Source organism: Rattus norvegicus, chromosome 2, assembly GCF_036323735.1.
Source record: "Rattus norvegicus strain BN/NHsdMcwi chromosome 2, GRCr8, whole genome shotgun sequence".
NCBI lineage: Eukaryota > Metazoa > Chordata > Mammalia > Rodentia > Muridae > Rattus > Rattus norvegicus.
The window spans coordinates 112,497,528-112,517,856 of NC_086020.1; the positions used below are offsets into that span (position 1 = coordinate 112,497,528).

At 44.1% G+C, this 20,329-nt stretch overlaps 1 protein-coding gene across 6 annotated transcripts in view; it reads right to left on the reverse strand.

Annotated features, from left to right (window-relative positions):
* Fndc3b (fibronectin type III domain containing 3B) overlaps positions 1–20,329 on the reverse strand; it is a 306,006-nt gene that overhangs the window by 257,420 nt on the left and 28,257 nt on the right. Inside the window, exon 1 of one of the 6 annotated variants that reach the window (XM_063281558.1) lies at positions 1,969–18,685. The exons of the other annotated variants lie outside the window; for them this stretch is intronic. The gene's annotated coding sequence lies outside the window, so the exon portion shown is untranslated. Of the gene's footprint in view, positions 1–1,968; positions 18,686–20,329 lie in introns of those variants that run through there. 6 annotated transcript variants of the gene reach the window in all.

Genomic DNA, 20,329 nt, shown 5'->3' on the forward strand with positions numbered 1-20,329 from the left:
TCAGTGGTCATTAACGAGGACTTGTCCAAGGTCATGAGATTAAAGAGCAACGAGATCCATGTCATCTTATCCTCTGGTGTGAAAACAACAGCCATTTAATCACCCCTTCCTGGAGCTGACACAGGCGCACAATGCTGAACAAGTCACACTCACAAATTCCCGGCCTCCACTTCAGATTAGTTGACATTGAATCCAGAAATGTCTCAAACTGTTTAAAAGAAGCGTCTGATAAATAAAGTAGTAGAACTGCAGCTGGGAGACATAGCTCAGCCTCTAGAGTGCTGGCCCGACTGGTACAGAGCCCTGGGTTTGAGTCCCAACATAGAACTAGGTGTAGTAGTATACTCCTGCTCTCCTAGTATCAGAGAAGAGGACCAGGAATCATCAGGGCCATCCTTGGTTATATATGGAGTTTAAAGTCAGCCAAAAATTAGACAGATGATGATGAAACACAGACAGATATAGACAGAGAGACAGACACCTGAGCAACATCTATCTTGATGGCATTCATCTAACAAACACCACACCTAAGAGATGTCACACTAAACACAGTGACACACGCTGAAATCACCCTTATATCTCAAGTCTAAGAGCTGAGATGGCTGACCTGCAAATTCATCCCTCCACTGTTCAAACTCCCACTGTGAGGACCTTGGTCCACTGTTCAAACACTCACTGTGAGGACCTTGGAAATCCAGTTTTGCACTATGAGTAGCTGTGCTTCTCAGCTAAGACATCAAAAGACCGTAAGAGAACCAATCCAAACTAGAATTCTTGAAAGTCCAGCCCGTTAATTTTCACAGGACGGCCTTATTAGAATCTGTTTTCAATGTTCCAAGACCTCTCCTCAATTAAGATGGCACTATGCCTGCGACTACTGCGTACTGTGTTCATACTGAGGAGGACTTGATAAAACTCACACTCATGTTGTGTGTGGAACTGTGTTGCCTCTTCAACCAGCCAATGACTCAAGACTGACCATCCAAGGAAAACCTCCAGACGCCTGCACACGGCTGTGCCTCCCCGCATCCTGCATCCTGTCTCCAACATCAGGAAATTCACTCATCCCTGATGAATTTCTACTGCTTTTTTCTCCAGGGTTTAAGAAAATTCTATGGCAAAACTTCTTGTCTCTAATCTCATATCCGATTACACATTTTAAAAGATACCCTTTGTGTATTCTTTATTCTTTTCTCTAATTCAGAAGCCAAAATCAGAAAAGATTAGTAATAATTTCCTCTAATCTAACTCTTACTTTAAGAGCATTGGCTGAGTTGTTAAAAAAAAAAAAAAAACGTCAAGAAATCCTATTTATTCTAGGCTAATTCTGCATAATTTAATCCCCTAAACACAGTTCGCTCCCTCAGTGCCTGCTCTGTTCCGTACAGAAGCTAATGTCCTCACCACTTAAGACCCTGAGTACTATTTGCCCATGGTCTATGTATCTTCAAGATTTGATGAAGTAAATGAATAAAACCCATTACTTTTTCTATCTTCAGTCAAACTTACCACCCTCACTATCACCCACTTCATAGAACTCCACTAGCACAAACCAAGTCACACATTCACGGCAGCCACCTCTCCTGGAGTTATTTTCAAAGTGCTTCTTAGCAATCAATTACACTTCTAAACATAATCGTGAAGAAACGGCTTCAGTAATCTCCCAAATGGGAACTATATTTAAACTGAGGAGGCATTTCTCAGGAATTCCAACTGCATGCCACGTGGCCTGAATGGATCCACGGGACACTGAAGAAGTGTGGTAAGCTTGAGACCCAAGCTGAACCTGAGTCTTGTTCTGAGGGACTCGACTTCTTCCACCTTCATTTATCTACAGTTCCAAGTACTTGATCCGGATGAAAAGATTCCCTCCTACTGCGAGGGTCTCAGAGCTGGGGGTTCACCTGGGATCAGAATCACCATTGAGGGAGAAACTCTCCCCCGACAGTACCTCAGTTTGCCACATACCTCTAAAGAAAACACCGGACTGCTCCACAGCCATGGCTCCGGTCCCACCTGGGAGATAAGTATTTCAGAGCTGCCAGCAGTTCCTGAACATGACAGGGCAGGCAGCTTCCTGGTTCTAAGTCGCCCTTTACTCAGAGGAAAATGAATGGCTGGGGGAGGGGGAGAGGGAGGTAGAGCTGCAGTCAGGAGGCTCTCCTGACTGACTCAACTGCCCCTGCTTAATTATTTTTGAGGGGGGAGGGGGTTCCTGATTTCCTTCATGTGATACAAGAAGCAAGGACCCCTTTAGCTTTCACAGCCCCTGGCAAACACCAGCCATTCCAAATCATACTTTCACATCAGCATTACTGTTTTAAACAGGATGTGATTTCCCTTCTAGCACATTACTAATCGGCACTAATTTGAAAAACATAACTTCAGCACTTAAAATTTGCAATGGAAATTTTTAAAATATTTTTTAATCAGCAGCCCCTTTGGGATCATCTGTATTCTGTTTCTTATTTTTCAGGGTCCAAACGACAAGGAAAGGCACTCTTGCTTCTCAGATGACTTTGCATTTATAAACACAGTCTCCATCTAAGTCTACAAAGTTTGTCTTTTTCCCAGAACAAGTTAGGAACTCTTTATGACACCCGCTCCAAAATAGACTGGGTCGAACTCCCCAAATAATGCCCCACTGTCTCTGCCTACCATACCAGCTCCTGCAGGCAGAATGCTACCATGGTCAGTCAGTTTACCTGAGACAGCAGTTCCCTGGAGGAGCAGGAGCCAGCCACCGCTAGTCTGGCAGCTTGGAACACAGCCACTGTAAGCTAGGTACCCCACATACGGGCTGAAGGGTAACAATTTCTTTCAACATACTATCTTCCAGACCCCAACTAAAGGCTCAATAATTATTTTCTCCATTCTGTCTGAATTCTATGCTAATTTAATCATATCACCAAAATTATAGCCCTGAAAGTACTGTAAAAGAAATGTCACTGTATACCTAGGTTAAACGTAAGAACAACTGCCAGGAGGTGATGGTGGGAGCACCGCACTTGGGAAGCAGAGGCAGGTGGATCTCTGTGATTGAGGCCTACAGTTCCAGGACAGCCAGGGCTACACAGAGAAACCTGGTCTCGAAAAAACAAACAAAACAAAAAGAAATTAAGGAAAACAAACTAAATGGCACACAAGTACATGCAGGGTCTTTTTCTCCTGAATCTGTCTAGGAGAGAACTGCTACTGTGCCATGGGACAAATGCCATGCTACATCCTACAGAAACGGGAACTCCTGCAGCAAGGGAGCCGAGAGGTAAATGAGGAAGGTTCTAGAACACATGACCTCAAACCAGCAACCCACACAGAACTACCACAGGACTGAACACTGCTGAATATATGCTTTTCTCAAGTCCTAGGTTCGCTGGAGAATGCTCTGGGAAACGGGGATCTAGAACAATTCTAAATCTCAAGTTTCCTAATAAAATCTCAATTTTACAGAGATTATAAGAACACATAATATGCTATTAGCACATCACTTATATAATCCCTTCAAGTAAGAATTTTGCTCAATTTTCAGGTAGAGTCAAATAAAATTGGCTCTCTTGGCTAAGCCCATGATTAAATGAGCATTTCATGAGGCTAAAGAATTGTCGTAGTGCTTATTCACCCACTTATTACCAACGTGTAAGCTGCCTTTCTACCTCAGCATAGTTTGAAACTAACTCCCCATCCAACACACCCTAGGCAGTGCTGCCATTAATACAGACAGGAAAAGTCAACTCCAAATTTTAAGATTTCAAGGTAATAACAAATGTACTATTCGTCCTGATTAAGTTTCACTTTCCTAAGCAAGCGTTCTTAATCTTTTGCATTTTATAGCATCATTACAAATAGAAACGCTGATTGTCTGACAAGAGATATATGTTACATCTTTAGTGCCTTCACAATGTTATGATATACATTTGCAATGTTATATCTGGCTGCCAACCAATATGGCCACGCCCTTTTAACACCCACACTCATCACAGTTAACAAGGAAGACTCTTCCCGTTTGCAGTCCAGACAGAGCACTGGGGTTGCTTCCTTTGTTTCCTTTAGGTGACTCTCTCTTCCCTTTTGCAACTGTCAGCAATCAAAATCAAAACTCCAAAAGGAATGGAGGGCTATTTATCTAAGACACAAGCAAAGCAGGGGCTATGGTGTTCAAGTGCCTGCGAGGACCAACAGACAGGGACTGTCAACACAACCTTACCTTTCTCAAACATGGCTACAGAGAGACCATTCCCCATAGTCATTTAATCACACTATTACATGACGGCGAAAGTACACCTCCTTCAGTATTCCAGAGTAAGCAGCGAGAGGTGGGGTTGAGACACTCTGAGCACACCACCAGCTCTGCGCCTTCACTAACATGAAGGCAAGTCCCACAGCCAGGGCTCTCGGTTCCTCGAAAGAAAATGCAAATCTCTTCTATGAATTCCCCTAAGTACTTAAACGCCACTTCCAATTGCCCATAAACACCAAATGAAGCCACACACCTAAACCAAGGCTGTATGCCCCATCTTCTCATTCCAGGTTATAAAGCCCACCTCACAGGACCAAGTGAGGCGACCCATGGTATTCAAGGACACCCAGTGACTTGCTCAAGGCTGAGGACACGATCTAAGACTGCTCTCATCTCCCTGCAGCACCCTGTACATGCAACACACTGACTCACTGAATCACTGGACGAACTGCATGACACCTACTGTGGACCAGTGCCCGGATAGACACTGAAGAAAGGACCAAGCCCCATTCTTATGGAGTGCTATTCTAGTATGAGGACAGAATTAAAGTAATAACCAAATTATATATTATGCAAGAAAACAACATATAAGATTAAAAACCAAACAGGGTAACTGGAATCACAGATTCTCCATAAATGGCCTCTTGCTTTTCTAAGATTTAATTTACTTGGGAAGTGAGGGTAGGTGAATCCTGTGGAGCTGGAGTTACAGGTGACTGGAAACCACCTAACCTAGTGCAGACAATCACTCCACCTCATACACTACAGAGGTTCCATTTAGGGACATGGCTCGGTGCAACAAGCACCTGCTTCACAAGAATGAAGACCAGGGTTCAGATCCCAGCAACCACATCAAAAGCCTGACAGGAGCAGAGTGGCCCAACCTTAATCCCAGAGCTCTGGGGATGGAGATGAGAGACACCAGGGCAAACAGGTAGATGGACTACATAAGTCATCGAGCACCAAGTGCCGGTTCTGCAAGAGATCCTGCCTCAGGAAATAAAGTGGATAGAGACTGAAGACACCAGATGGCATCCTCTGGGCTGCACACACCTGTACACAGGTGTATCCACACATGCACATTACATGCACACTTAAAAATAAATAAAGGACAAAAATAAAGTTTTATTTAAGCAAAAATGAAGCTGAGGCTGGTTCCAATCTCATTAGGTCAGAACACTGGCTGTTCTTCTAGAGGATTCAGCCTCAATTCCTAGCACCCACATGGTAGGTCAGAACCATGTGGAATTGGAGTTCTGACACCCTCTGCTGGCTTCTGCAGGCATTACACATATGTGGTACAAGGACATAAATGCAGGCAAAAACTTCAAAACTTCAATACATAAAATAAGTAAATCTTTAAAAAAAGACAAGCCTTACCAAGTCATCTTTTCTCCTTAAGCATGAACTGGAATGTTCCTCAGTTCTTCTACCCATAGGTGCACTACTGCCTGGCCTATTTAACCCTTCCAACCCTCAAAAAAATCGTCTCCATGAGAAGAATATTAAGAGTGTTTTCATGGTAAAGTCAGACTCCACCTCTTACCCCTCTGCACACACTCCTTCCTAACTGTCCTAGAGCCTTTGCAGATCCTGACCCTTCCCAAGTAACGAGCAGCCACTGGAATCGGCACCCCTGCTCCCCCCTACACACACACACACACACACACACACACACACACACACACACACCTCTAATCCAAAATACTTTTATAAAGAAGCTGAACAACTTTCTTACTCTAAAAAAACAAAAGATCATAATGCTTGAGAGACAGAGTCAGCCAAATGTGTGCATCCAAAGAGCTGCCTCTGTTTTAACTTCACAAAGAGACACATAGATTTAATCTATCCAAAACATGGTATCTGTGCCCCTGGTCTTCTGTTTGTTAATGTCTAGTGTAATAAGGCCACCTCCCAAAGTCATGGTAATGCTGACTTATGGAAGTCATCAAACTAACGTTTGCATTTTTCCTTCCACTTCAGTCTCCAGATTACCCAGCACTTACCGTGCTCTGCGTGGATCTGCTTCAGGAATCTAGGACGTTGCTCGTACTATTTTACTTACTCACCTCTGTCTCTTCTAAAACTTTTTTTATTACACTGTGCGTGCGTGCGTGCGTGCGTGCGTGCGTGTGTGTGTGTGTGTGTGTGTGTGTGTGTGTGTGTTGTACACTCAGGCATGCAGGTTCCGCTGGAATGAGAAGCAAGCGTCCCTACTTTCTGCATGGTACAGAAGCACAGTAGTGCCCAAGTTCACCACTGTTGGGCAGCTGCACAAACCCACTGCTAGGTGAGACAGAGCCGTCTGGATGACTCTCTATCACCCCTGAAAATCAGAGCAAGGACCAACCAGTGTGTTGATGTACATCCCGTGTGGTACTCCAAGCCTAAGGTCCTTTCTCATGATGCTGGAGTTCTACCACTGAGATCTTGTACAAGACAAAATGAAACCGAAGGCTCAAGGTCAAGTTAAAGGATCATGTCTTTATTCAGAAACATCCATTTATCTGTATAAGCTCATGACGTTTGTCAATTCCTCAGCCCTAATAGCATGCCTAGTTTCTTATGTATTTTATCATTTAAGCACATTGCCAGAAATACACATATAATGAAATATCTCATACCGTATTAGGTTTCAGAAAGAATTACGACAGTCCAGTGGAATCCAGCTGTCACAGACTTGTCACCTCACTTCTAAACAAGGAGCTGGAGGGCTAGTTACATCCTGCTTGAGAAGCTGGTATTTCCTACCAAGTCCCCCACCCTTTCTACATTAGCACAGAACACTTCAGCAAAAAGCATTCAAAGTTCTAGGCAGAGACCTAAAAGTCCAGCCAGTGAAGTCAAACTTTTCTTGCCCTAAATCTGCTTTGCCATGTCAGGAGAAAACAGAGCAGAGGGAAGTGTGTCTTTCTCTCTCTGGTTGTAATTCCAATAACTCAAGTTTGATCTCTACATGAGGGGACCGTTCCTCTGTTTTGCCCAGTGCTGGAGTGGTTTCTGAAGTGTGGCCCTGATGAAAGGCTAGACAGTGAACTATGTCCTCTCAGGATGCCTCTTAGCCCAAGAATCCCATGGTGTGCTCATAATGGAATTTGGCTGCTCTTATAATTAGAAATGGCGCTTGCTAGTCACACATCTGGAACGGATAAACCTGCACAAATAGCATTTCACCAGAAGCAGAAATGCCAACCATTCAACAGCTGTGTTGTTACGTTACCCTCACAAATAACAAGGAATACTACTTATCCATGGAAAGGAGATGATAAGTACAGGCAAGAATAAAGCTTAGCTTATTCAAGATAATTTTTGTGCAAGAAAAAAAAGTTTATAAAAGGAAAAATTGAACCTATCTTCATATTAATTCATATAAATGTACAGAAAAGAATGCCCATACATAAAACTACCTCAAATAGCAATTAATCCATACAATCTTAGTGAATGGTGAGTCCCGTTATTGAACTATTAAAGAGGTCACAGGTACCCGTGATATATAGCAACATCTTACATGCAACTATGAACTGTTCTAAGATGAACTAGAACCAAAGCATCAAATGCACTCAAGAAATATTCACAGCCATAAACTATGTGCCACAAGTTAACAGTTAACTGCACCAAGCCATGATGTTTAGGGTGACACTAAACAGAACAGAGACTCTTCCCAGCCAATCAGGTGGTCAGCATTAACTACCACTTTGAACCAGGTCTCTGAAGCCTAGGAAGTTAATGTCCTAACCTAATTCCTCTGAGGAATAATGACAAGAAAGGAAAGAACGAGAAACTCATCTCCTGTTCCTCACCAACCCAGTCCCTGGGGGTCACCCATCCCACAACCAACTCCATATGTGGGTGAGCCTGGGTCCCTGAAAGAGCAGCAAACATTCTTAACCACTGTGCTTCCTCACCAGCCCCATACCTTAGGATTTTTAACCTATGAAATACAAAGCTCAAAATAGAGGAGCTGGCTGGCAGGCAGGAACCTCGGTGGAGAGCACACAGTAGCAATGCTCTGTCTGTGGGGTGGGGGGACCTCAAGAGTCTCTGTGTACACACGCTCAATAAGCGAAGATACCTCCAGGCCTCAGAATTCTAGATCTGGATCAATAACTTTCATACAATGTGAAGAGAAGGGAAACACTTCGATATGCTCAGTGGTAGAGTGCTTGCCTAGCATGTAAGACCTAGGTCCAACCTCACAGCTGAAAAGAGGAAGAGGAGGGTACAGAAGAAGGAAAAAATTAAGGGCAAAAACCAATAAAATTCAAATGCCAACAAGAGAGGAAAAAAGGCAGCAAGTTTAATTTCTGATTGATGGGGAAATAACTACCCCAACCTGAGAAGAAAGGCAGAACAGAGGCAAGTTTTCATGATTGCCACATTAGGAGAACCCAAACGGGGCTCAAATCCTTACTTTGTGCAGCCTCCAAGTGCTAGTAAGGTTCAAGGTCTCAGCCAATCCTAAAAGGATACAAGAGTAAACAGGCCAGATAACTCTTCAGAAACAGAGCGAATGAGCCACAGATTACAATCTTTGCATATCAAGTTTTAAATAAATAAATTTTTGACTCAAATGACCCCGATGATCAACTCATTCGTTTTCAAAGGAACATTAATGATTCCCAAGCCGGGGGAAGCAACTTGAGCAGTGGAGTTCTTAACCGACATAAATGGCCAGTGAGCTATGATCACAACAGCGAGTCAGGCCCTTCAGAGAGTGCAACATCTAGATTTGAGAACTCTAAATGATAGCAAGTATATGCAGAGTTTACACTTATGAAATGTCCTGAACAAGTTCAAACAATGGGGCCACAACCTACGTGCTCTTTGGGCATGAACAGGTTTTTACTTAAATGAATGTCAACTCTGAAGCCACAATGTGCCAGCATGTCTATGCAGTTACGGTGAGAACTGAACTCTCAGCTCCAGCCCAGAATGAGCTCCAGACACACAGCTTCCTTCCCCCTTAGGCTAATGACAGTCCCAATTTCAGAGATGTGAAATAAAGCTTTCAACCTGAGAACACCCAAGATGGTTACCACTGGGCTACGTCAAATGTCCAAGAGTCACCCGTGCATCTCCTCCCTAAAGCCCTGGGTGACTGAGAGCGCTGGTCAGGGACATTGGGGACCGAGGGTGAGGTTGGAGCACTGTGTGAAGGAGCTTTGGTTTCTGCTTTGAGTCTGTTCATTGCCCTGCACACTCTCCTCAGCACAGCTACAGGCAATGAAGAGGAGTGACTGCAGGAGCCGTTCTCTGCCTCCATGCTAGTCACTTCCAGGAACAATACCATCTTGGCAAGTAGGACTGGCCAAACAAGAAAGGAGCACTCAGAAGCCGGCCTGGCTCCGCCCCACACCCAGCACCTTCCTTAAAGGGCACTGGCAGTTTCCCAGGTATGGCTTTCTAGGAATTACTTACTACCTCCACGAATTCAGTGTGGCGAACCCAAGCACCAAGTGAGACCCCCAAAAGCTGGCAACACAAGAGTAAACCCAGATACTTCTGTCCTTCGTGTTAGAAAACAAAAGGAGCCGCCTTGATTCTTTCCAATTATCCAAAGCCTTTTACTAATTCACTTCCCATTGGCTGGCTTCTCCTACTCAGTCCTCCATCTAATTTAGCAAAAACCCAGGGGCTCTAGATCTCCACAAGCTCTCCAACCTGTCAGGATGCTAACAGGCAAGAGGACCCTGCAGGGAGCCCCCAGAAACTCTGCCAACACACACACACACACACGCACGCACGCACACACACACACGCACGCACGCACACACACACACACACACACACGCACACACACACGCACACACACACGCACACACGACAGAAGACAATGTGGCCTCAGCGCAGGTTCTGTGCTGACAGCATGACTTCTGCCCAGACCTTACAAGAATCCACAAATTCCTATTTTTAAGGCCATGTCTTCCCAATTCTGAAATGATAATGGCTTAGCAAGGTGCAAACTGGTCAACCCACATAGACCAATTTCTCCCCTCAAACCTAGAAAATGCTGACTTTTCTGCAAGTGAGCCTGAATCACTACCTATGTCACACATTAGCAGAACAAAAACTAAAGAGAGACCGTCACCACCTGTGCCGAAGCCAACTCGGGTCAAATGAGCACCGGACCATCAAAATCATGTGAGTCTTCTTCAAAAAGCTGCTTGGCAGGACCTGATGCTACCCCCAACACAACTCCTGTTTCAGGAATGCCCCTCAAATCAATGAAAATAAGGAAGCCTCCCTGATGGTGCCAGCGGAGATCTACCATTAAAGGCTTAAGTGTTCAGCGCACGCTTCCCTCAGCTGTGGCCAATGTTTTCATCCAAAGCAAGCCAAATACTTCTATACATTTGCTCAGCAGGAAGCCTTCTCATTTTAAATGTGCTAGAATGAAAGGCAGAGGTGGGCTTTTTCACACTCTGAGACTGGAACATGGCGCACATGAGTACACTGGTCAAGTGCTATCCCACCTCCAATAGGTACAGAGGCCTCATTCCATTGACGGCAGCATCTCCAAGAGCCTCCTGAACTCCAAGACTCCACAGACACTTGTACCATATAAAATAGCTATTTCTACATAGCATAAACCGAAAGGAAGGGACATTTTAAAAGCTGAAGAAACAAGTTGTCAGTGGTGAGCTCACGTGTGTGTTAGGGGTGCGTGTGAGTACATCAGTGGGGGGCAGGTATGTAGTACATGCATGCATGTGCACACAGCCAACATCAGGAGCCTCCCTCTGTCTTCACTGAGGTGAGGTCTCTCATTGGCTCTATGGCCACTAATCTAGCAGCTTGCTCTAGGGATCCACCTCCCGGGTGCTATGACGGGAGGGAGGCCCTGTGTAACACCCACCATGGGTGCTAGGCAAGCATCTGCAGGAACCAGAGTTTGCATGAGGAGGGCTTTATCCACTGAGACAGCTCCCTAACCCAAAGAATAAATTTTTTATAAAAATTAATCCAAACAAATTTAAATTATGTAAAAAAAACTGTTGGAAACTTTAAAATATGAGCTTTACTTTGAGAATTTATCCCACTTCTCTGTTTGGGGGCACTACTCTGCTTCAAAGCCAAAACATGACACTTCATGGAGAACTCAATCCCTCCCTTCTGCCCAAGTTTCATTTCAGTCTACCTTCATGAACTGCAACTGCTAGGCAGCTTAGCATGCTCATGCTGTAGAATTTTACCCATGATACCACAACAATATGGCCGCCTAAACAAGACCAGGACAGGTACAACACCAATAGACAGGCTATATGGAAGGGAGAAATCTCATAGGGCCATAGACCAAAACCTACGGGCAACTAAGAAATAATGCTGCCAGTGACAGAAATAATCCTCCTCAAGGATGAGCCCTAACAGGTTATCCAATACCAAGTGGTCAGCCCAAAACTCACAGACATACAAGTAAGACTGAACAGATTGAGCAAAAACAGTAAGGAAAGCATGGCCGTGATTATGAGAGGAGGAGCAGACAAGTATGTGCCAGGGGTTCTTCATTTATCCCTGTTTTGTCCCAATGAGATAGGAAAATGTGGCAAAGGCACTTGCAGCCATACCTGATACCCCGAGTTCAACTCCAGAGACTACCATGGTAGGAGAGAATGGACCCGCTCCACCTGCTCTCTGGCCACCAAATGTTCACACAAGCATTTTTTTTTAAGTATTCAAGTCAAATATTTCTATAGTGAGACCCTTTCTCCATGAGATCGCAGAAAAGAATTCACTAATTCCCTCGTGGACAACCACATAGGAGGCCAAAGTTTTTGTTCCAGGAAGGGAGGGTGCGCTCATGAATTAAGTGCATGGTGTTCCCATCTTTGTTTCAAAGCTAAACGGCCATCTGTTAACTTGGACTAGGAAGCTTTAATTGATAGCTATGTACTTCAAAATAAGGAAGAGTCTGCCTTGTGTGGTAGACACCACTCCGGGATGCTTCCACACCGTCTTCCTCACAGAATACGGTCACGCAAGGGAGGCTTTCTCCCCGTGCCCCTACATCATCTAAAGACCACTTACTCCTGACTTCAAGAACAAATTCCTAACACAATAATTTTTAAAAAGATGTAAGATCCAGACTATCTTTAAAAGATAAAGAAAGTGCAACTTCTCCTATGTTTAGGATATACCAGGTTTCCTAAAGCACCTGCTTACAACAACCATGGCCATTCCGTTTCATTTTGCTATTTTGTTTTAGCCGATCAAGTGTTAGGTGTTGGGTGACTCCGCCACTTCTAAGTCCCCTTATCTACAGTACACTGACATTGCACTTGCTCTGTGTGCGATTTCATCACTGGCCTAGGTAACTTTATGTCTACAGATTCTGTTTTCTAACTCAGATGTAACATCTGCAAATAGAGACCATACCATTAATTATTTTGCCCACTACAACTTCTTTCCAGTACAACAAATATTTAAAAGTAATTTCAGTCTCTAAGATTATCATTGACTCAAAACTACCCAGGACAGTATAACTCCAGGAAAGTTAGATTCTTGTTTTCAAAGGACTTGTCATGTTCCCAAAGAGCTAAGCACTGTCTTGATGTGGGACCAGAACTGAGAACGTACATACCTTTCCTAAACCATTCTGAACCTCAAAACAACCTAGCTTAGCTCTAACTTCAAGCTACCTGGCTCAAGACATTAAAAACCATAAGGGAATAACACACAGCTCTCTCCCGAGGACTGTCACTTCATCTCTGCTCATGTGTGCTCAAGTGCAAAAGGCCAGAGGAGCTCACGACCTGAACTCTAAAGGCCTAGGGAGCATCCCATTATACCAGGCTGCCAAGGATCACACAGGACTGAGCACTAAAGGGGGGGAGGGGAGCTCTGAGAAACAGCCTGGGTAGATACATTGTTACAGTCCTCGAGGCCAGGACAAGTCTCTACAAAGTTCACCTGAGAGCACTCTCTTGTTTTGCTCACCGTGATTGATGGCCACGGGAACCATGAACTGTCCTGGAGCACATGAACTTGTATACGTGGGCAGGGCAAGAATGTTTGTAACAAACAAGCAAACAAGGCCAGCAGACAGCGGTCCTGGCCCAGCTCTGGCTCCCAGTCAGGAGCACGTCTTCATTACTATGAGTACCAAAAATCCAGGGACAGTTCTTGGACAGTTCATCAAACAAGGGCATCTTAAGAGCTGGAACCCAAAATCTAGAAAAGAGAAGGGCTTACACGCAGCAATGTGTGACAGCTGGACTGCCTCTGTAGAGACACAAACGTGGTCCAGGTTGCTATGCAGTAGTTTCTTAAACCTACTCCTGGACATATAATCAGTTTACCAAGTAACTGGTTGGCATTCTTCCAATAAGAAGTTAATAGGGCAGAATTACATGGCAAAGAAAAATGGCAAGTGTGCATGTAAGTATTTGTGTCTACAAGCACACTGGAGCCATAAGAATAGCTGATATCTTAGCACAGGTGAAGCCATGCACTGGCCATTCCCAGAGGTCTGGAAGAATACTTCGTGGTCACCTGGTCTGATTTTCTCACAAAGGGAAGATACCTAAAGACCAAGGCACTGTGAAAGGAGGCAGCAAGGCCTGGTTCCTCACGTGAGTGCACTGCACAAAATGACAAATACTCTACCCTTGGAGGGTCCGACTTACATGCCATCAGCATTCAGACAACAGGGGGACTCAGAACCCCAAACGGGACTTAAAGAAATAAGGAAAAGGTGAAAATGAACACGTGGTTTATAATAAATCTGACGACAGAATTAGCTAGCTTTTGCTTGGCTAAAATGAAAATAAGTGAACTATTTTAATTTTGTTCATTATAGAAAAGTTAAAACTTCCTTTAGAAGACAAAGTAATCAGCAAAACCTCTTACTGGGCGTCTTCACTTCACATCTGTTCCTCCAGATCCAACCCCTCAGTCTCACCCTCAAGCTCTGCCACAGAACCCCTGGGGCAGCCTTCCCTGACTCTGCCCTCCTGCCCTCCTGCCCCTCCTGCCTGCCACCCCCAACCCTGACTGACTGCCACCCCCACCCTGCCTGCCTGCCTGCCCCCATCTCTTGTGGATCCCATAGATGTTCCCTCCTAACCTCTCTCCTGCACTTGGAGCTTTATCCCAGCAGGAACTCCCTGCTAACCTGGCTAGTGGGCCAGGAAAGCGGGCAGACTGACTGCAGATCTTTTCCTCTCCTTCCGCTCCTCCAGTCCCAATCTCCCCAGTTCCATCCCCAGCCCCATAGCATAACACCTGCTATGGTCTCCTTTCCTCTCTGACTCCATCCCCAGTGGTTCACAAAGATCTTCTCCTCCAACCTCTCCCACCCCCAACTCATCCCAGTATCCCAGCCTCCAACACCAGCAGGGATACCCTAGGAACACAGCAGCTGAGGAGCCCAGGGAAACAGGAATAGATTCCAATTTTTTCTTTTATATCCACGAGCAATTATGTAAATCTTTTATAAACCTGAAATGTAATTTATATACTCAAAACTACACAAGGGACACTTTTATTGAAATTGTAAAATAAATTTCTGTATGTTGGTTGTGTTACTTTTAATAAAATAATATAATGGTAAATTATCCTTTAAAGAAAAAAAGCTCTAATAAAAGAAGGGTTAATTAGTCTAATGAGAACAATGATACTTTATCTTTAGGTAAGCTACAGAAACTCAGGGAATCTCAGAAGCCAAAATGCCCCTTCTGATTTTCTCATAAAGAGGAGTAAACCCCTAAGCTCTAGGTATCTGTAGAAAGTAGAAAAGAAGTTTTCAGCAAGACGAGTTTGCAGGACGCCCCTTTCTACTACACCCCCATTCCACTTCAAAAGCCTCCTTCTAGCATCCTCCACAGGAAGCAGCACACCAGCTCCCATGAACCCAACAACCACCATTTAGCATTCGTATTATTCGATATGCTCATTACTGCACACATTTTAGAGGCCCACCTAGTCCTGTAATTTCTCTTAGAAAGGAAGCACAAAATAATTGCCATGATTTAGGACAGTCTTTCTGTCTTCCTCCTAATCTACGTGGTAAGAAGAAACCCACAAATTCCCCAAATATGGGGGTGAGGGGAAGGGAGAGATCTTCGAGTTCAGGATCTAAGACTAACTCGCTCACTGGTGAAGCACTTGCCTTGCACCACACAAGGCTCTGGGGTTCAACCCCAGCCTGGTCCTGGGGTGGGGGTGTTGGTTGCATCATTAAACTGTAGTTAATTCTACACAAGGAAAGCAAGAAGCTGTTGTTACTGGAAGGAAGTTGGCAGCACAGGGTGGGTGACAACAGCAATTGTGCCAGATGCAGTTCTGCAATAAGCTAACCATGGGTCCCCAACTGGCAATCAATCCTGTGACTGTGACCACTAATGAGCTTAGGGCCTGCCAAGTTTCACGTGACTGATAGTTATGAAATCGTTTCCTTTCCATGTGTCTCAAAACAGACTTAAATTATCTTGTTTTTGAGCCTTAAAAGCATGACCAGTGATACAAAATAGCAAGCTAGGATATCCGCAACCACCATGAAATCACCCTCTGCAGCCAGAAGATTCCATAGTGCAAGCAATAGATATGGCTGACTGTAGAACTAGTTATGGCATACGAAAACATGAAGTAACAATTTGCTCTGAACTGGATCCCTGTCTTTGGTATGGATTTACCCTTATGCTATTTTTTTCCTCTTTAAAAAGGGGTTGAGGCTGGGGAGTTGGCTCAGTGGATAAAGCTCTTGTCTCAGAAGCTCATAAGGACCAGAGTTCAAATCCACAGAACCCATGTCAAAGCTGGATGGGTGTGACAGCCTGCCCGTAATCCCAGCACTCAGTAAGCAGAGAAACAGAGACAGAGGGATTCTAGGGCAAGCTGGCTAGACACACTAGCCAGATTAGCAACCACCATGTCAAGCCAGAGACTCTGCCTCCATAAATAGAGCACATGTACACATATGAATCTACACAACATGTAACATACACAACATACCAAAAAATCTAACTACTTTAATAAAGAAATCAAGGGTCATTATGAACATAGTACGTATGGGACGGGTGATCACACGCGTGTGAATCTACAAAGAGAGAGGTAGTTTTGAACACCTTCCTGGTGGAACACTTCTACTTACACAGCAAGAAGGTTCTCTCCGAGGCAGTCACAGTGGCCACAAGCCAGAGTGTGCAGAAAAGCACCTCCCTCAGGACAGAAGTTCCCTTTCCCTTAACTGACTGCAAAAGATAAAGTCTAACAGGGTTCAGTCCATTCGAAGGCCTCTTCAATCTGATGTGCCCAAGGTCGTCCATGGGGTACATCTCTTACTTGAAGATATTCTCAACAATCAGCAAAGTTCCTATCAAAAGGAAGATCTTTCAAGAAGAGAGCAGCTCTTAAGGGTAGTATACAGCAGAAGAGTCAAGAGAGACTAAGAGGGAAAAAATTTACAATAGGAAAGTAATTTTGTTTGCCTATTCATGCCCTGTGCTTGGAGAAACAAGCTCTTTAAGAGGAAGGAAGAAAGGGGGAAAAAAACCTTGAAAGCCAAACTCTAGACCCCAGGCTTACCAAGGAGGAGGCACCTACTGCACCTGGCTGGAGTGCCTGCTGCCAATGTGAGCAGTGCAACCCCGTCCACAGAGAAGTGTCTGCGCTAGCACTGCTACATGAGAGGGCTGCAGACCCGTCCATCAGCTCAGTGGCTAACATCCAAACCCTACCACCACCTGGAGGCCCTCTCTGCTGGCTTCAGAGCTCCACCACCGCCAGTGGCTCAACCTCGCAGCCCTTTTCATCAGCATAAAGAACAGATTCAAATCATCAGACTTCAGTGCCTCGTAAAAGGTGAGATGAAAGCACATTATAAGCAGTGCCCACCAGCCATAGCTGATGTGATCTCATTTGAAATGAAACACGGCTTCATTACCACCAAATTACCTGATGCACCTCCTCAGGCAGGAGCTCCGTCAACACAGTTCTGCAGGGCCTAGCTGCACAGCACACACTGACTTCACAGGAAGCCTGCTAGCCCACAAAGTCCATTTTAGTGTCCTATCATCATTGCTCCTTGCTGCGAAGCTTGACCAAAATGCTGAATTCTTTACATGGTGAGAACTCCTCTCCAAGGCTGGAAAGGATAGAGGTGTGACAAAGCAACCTTCGCTGAGCTACAAAGGAATTAACGAAGGGATGCTTCCAGATGTTGGAGGCTGGCAATCTCTGATGTGAGTGATCAAACGGAATTTTGTTCTGAGGCATTATAATTGCAAACATTCAATTATCTGATTTGTAAGCCTATCTTCACCCTCATTAACATCACTACTATGCAATCATACAATCACAGACTACCCTAACAAGACTAATATACTGACAATCCCAAAAATGCTGAAATATTCTCATTACCCCAAGAAGGGAGGCACTCTAAATTCTTCTGGGCTCTACACTGACACCTCCCTGTAGAGTGTGAGAGTTCATTAAAGTGAAATAAAATCTTAAATTCTGCTGCTTGTTCTCACTAGCCACATTTCCCGTGCTCAGCCACTGTGTGACCAGTTTTATTAGCTAATACAGCCTATGTGGTTCCATGATTTCAAAAGTTCTATTCAGCAGCCAATGCAATGGAATGCCATGATCTTTGTTTGGCTTCGTTGACGTTCTTGTTTTGACAGAGGATGCCACGTGGCCCAGGCTGGCCTCACTCTCACCATGTAATGAAAGATGAGCCTGATCCCTCCTCTACCTCCTAATGTGGGATTCCAGGCATGACTGCCACACCTGGTTTGTGCACCGTCTGAGGTGGAACCAGGGCACCAGTAGGCTAGGCCAGCACTCTGAGCTCCGTCCTCAGACCCAATGCCTTGTTCAGAGAGCAGAGATAACTTCCTCTGGGATGAAATACAGTTCTTACAGCTCTACAGTATGTGTTCAAAGCCTTTTAAAAATGCTCATAGTCATTTCTAGTTAAGGACGGTTTGCTCCTTAAGTGTGCACCTACTGTGGCAACAAGTCTCCATCAGTTGCAACGCACCTCCGAGGAAAGATCAGACACCATAGGCAAGGGCTGGAGTTACAGGCAGGTAGAATGCTTGGCTGGCACATGCCAGGCACTATGGCTGGTCCCAGCTTCACAGAAAACAGAACTGAGACATTAGCCACAATTGGCCTCCTAAGCCTGGTGACTTTCACAAATTAAATTTTTACCAAGAATGAGTTGTAAAAAACTCAACTCTGATATTATTTCTTTTATTATTTAATATCAGCCTATAATCCTCGCATGTGGTAAGGTTCAAGGTAAGGTTAAACTATAGGAGTTCGAAGCTAGCCTAGACTATATGAGACACTGTCTCAAAAAAATTCTTTTAATGAATCACTTAACTGGTTAAATGCATACATAAGGTTATTTGTAGCAATAGTTTTTCCAAAGCAGCCTAAATTTACAGCATTCAAATGTATTTTTCTTGTTATTTGTCTCTTATGTGTGTGAGTGCGTCTCTTTACTATATATAAATATATATTAGGCATATACGTATACGTATATGTATATGTATATGTATATGTATATATGACAGAGTACCTAGAGGATAAGTCTTTTAAAAATTATTGTTATATTTACTGTGTGTGATGGTTTGTATGATGGAAGTTAGATGTTTATATAACTTGATGTATTCCTGTCACATATCTTGCATACACATATCACACACACACACACACACACACACACACACACACACACACACGCCTATGAAGCATTTCCTTATATTCTATATTCTCCTTAATAACCACCTATAAGTGCCTGCTTCAGTGAAAGTGTAGTAGAACTTATGTTCAATTTACTAAAACTTTCAGGTCAGTAGTGTCAATTCGGGACATTATGTTTCAGGGATGCTCTATGGAACCCATATATACAGCTAAGAATGGAAACAATCATGTGTGTCTATGTCTGAGGAGCACAGTGCTCTTGCACAACAGTTTAAAAGTCTATGAACCATTTTTTCCCAATAAGAAGACAAATGTAGAAGAAAGTCCCCACTTTTATTATTTCTCAGGCACACATTAGTCAGCCAGTGTAGGCAGGGGACTATGGTTAGCCCAAGCGACCTGACCTAACGCCCATTCTTTCATGTGAGTTGGCTTTGGATTTTCATCTCATTCTTCACCAACTCCAAAACAAACCATGGAGAAAGTTAGCTAATACATTATAGAAATAGTCATTGGTCTTATTTTGATATCATAATTCTTGAGTTCAGGATATGCCCTTTTTGTTACAAAACAAAACAAAACAAAAAAACAGGCTGAGGTTATAGTCTCCTGATGGCCCCAGTTTGGCACCAAAATATCTGAAAGTGACTATTATGGTGCCTCGTGTGGTTTTAACTACTGTCCCCACCTATAAAGAAAAATGTCAATTCTCTATTAGCAGTCAGAAAAAAATGTTAGCAGGATGAACTCATTCCCACCTGACATCAAACGTGCAGAAGATGTGTGCCTACATTTCAGAGTTACAGATTAGCAATTTTGAGACACTGTGACCTAGAGAGGAAAGCAGTGGGGACTTAAAATTGGATTGTTACTCAATGACCCCTCTGTGTTTTAAAGCAAGGGCAAACTGGCTCAGACTGGGACAATGATAACTACTTTGTTTTTTTCAGAAGGTCACTATGAGAACCCAACAAATAACATACAGGAAACTGTTTTGTAAACAGTGTCACTCAGGCAGCAAGGCACGTTAGTGGCGTCTCTGCGAATGGTGTCAGACCAGTCCCCAGTTTAGATTCAAAAAAAGACAAGAAAACAAAGAAAAAAAACCTGTGTGGAACTATCAGCTGATTCCAGGGTTCCTTCCTGGAGAGGAAGACACCCCCGACCAAAACATCACAAGGTTCCCTAAAAAATGAGACCTCAGAGTTAGGCTTTAGAAAGAGGGGAGGAGTGGGCTGCGAACCAGGACACATGTCTCCCAGGGGCCTGCATCAGACACTTGTGAAAGCCACCAGTTCATCCCAGGCACATGCAGACAGCAAAGGTTTTCAAATGTTCTACAGAAGTACAAAACAAGCATGGAATCTAGAAGCTCTGACTGGATCTCATAAAGACACTCTAAGCAGGGCTTGGGCGCCTGAGTTCCGCCCCGGCCCTACA